Source organism: Ovis canadensis, chromosome X (genome assembly GCF_042477335.2).
Source record: "Ovis canadensis isolate MfBH-ARS-UI-01 breed Bighorn chromosome X, ARS-UI_OviCan_v2, whole genome shotgun sequence".
Classification (NCBI taxonomy): Eukaryota; Metazoa; Chordata; class Mammalia; order Artiodactyla; family Bovidae; genus Ovis; species Ovis canadensis.
Genome location: NC_091727.1, coordinates 103,937,609 through 103,939,544, shown reverse-complemented (window position 1 = coordinate 103,939,544; position 1,936 = coordinate 103,937,609).

The following is a 1,936-nucleotide window of genomic DNA, read 5'->3' as shown; positions in this document are numbered from 1 at the left end:
CTAAGCTGTAAGCTCCACAAGAGGGGTATCATGTCTCTTCTATTTATATCTGAATATCCAAGATGAGTGCACACCCAGTCACACAGTAAGTTAAATATTTGTTGAGTGAATGACTAGCAGGACTATGTGAACTAAGAACTTTTCAATGTTCAAACTGGATTTAGAAAAGGCAGAGGAACCAGAGATCAAATTGCCAATATCGCTTGGACCATAGAAAAAGCAGGAGGATTCCAGAAAAATATTTACTTTTGCTTCATTGACTATACTAAAGCCTTTGACTGTGTGGATCACAACACACTGTGGAAAATTCTTCAAGAGATGGGAATACCAGACCACCTTACCTGCCTCCTGAGAAATCTGTATGCAGGTCAAGAAGCAACAATTAGAACCGGACATGGAACAATGGACCGGTTCCAAATCAGGAAAGGAGTACGTCAAGGCTGTGTATTGTCATTCTGCTTATTTAACTTATTCTCAGAGTACATCATGAGAAATGCTGCACTGGATGAAGCACAAGCTGGAATCAAGGTTGCCGGGAGAAATATCAATAACCTCAGATATGCAGATGACACCACCCTTATGGCAGAAAGTGAAGAGGAACTAAAAGAGCATCTTGATGAAAATGAAAGAGAAGAGTGAAAAGGCTGGCTTAAAATTCAACATTCAAAATCTAAGATCACAGCGTCCAGTCCCATCACTTTATGGCAAATAAATGGGGAAACAATGGAAACAGGGACAGACTTTATTTTCTTGGGCTCCAAAATCACTGCAGATGGTGACTACAGCCACCATCTGCAAGTGAAGACACTCTTTTCTTGGAAGAAAAGCTATGACCAACCTAGACAACATATTAAAAAGCAGAGATATTACTTTGTCGACAAAGATCCATCTAGTCAAAGCTATAGTTTTTCCATTAGTCATGGATGGATGTGACAGTTGGACCACAAAGAAAGCTGAGCACCGAAGAATTGATGCTTTTGAACTGTGGTGTTGGAGAAGACACCTGAGAATCCCTTGGACGGCAAGAAGATCCAACCAGTCCATCCTGAAGGAAATCAGTCCTGAATATTCATTGGAAGGACTGATGTTGAAACTGAAGCTTCAATACTTTGGCCATCTGATGAGAAGAACTGACTCATTTGAAAAGACCCTGATGCTGGGAAAGATTGAAGGTGGGAGGAGAAGGGGACGACAGAGGATGAGATGGTTGGATGGCATCAGTGACTCAATGGACATGAGTTTGAGCAAGCTCCGGGAGTTGGTGATGGACAGGGAAGCCTAGAGTGTTTCAGTCCATAGGGTTGCAAAGAGTTGGACATGACTGAGTGACTGAACTGAACTACCAGGACACTGGAACTATAAAGATAACTGGAACAGGCCAAATCCATGCTTTCTTGGGGCTCACAGTCCATCAGAGGAGGGAAATGGGCAAGTAGAAGAATGATTGGTAGAAATGGCCTCAAACAGTTTAATTCATCACCTCTTAAAGATACTCCTACCCCATCAAGTTTTTCAAAGTTAACCTTCTTTTGGAGTATATTTGCTTTACAATGTTGTGTTAATTTCTACTGTATAGCAAAGTGAATCAGCTATATGTATACATATATCTCCTCTCTTTTGGATTTCTTTCTCATTTAGGTCACCACAGAGCACTGAGTATACTTTTCTATGTCATACAATAGGTTCTCATTAGTTATCTATCTTATATATAGTATCAATAATGTATATACATCAATCCCAATCTCCCAATTCATCCCACCCCCAATTTTCCCCTTGTAGTCACATATTTGTTCTCTATGTCTGTGTCGATCAACAAGTAAATGGATAAAGAACATGTGGTGCATATATACAATGGGGTATTACTCAGCCATTAAAAGGGATAAAACTGGTTCATTTATAGAGACGTAGATGGACCTAGATGCTGTCATACAGCGTG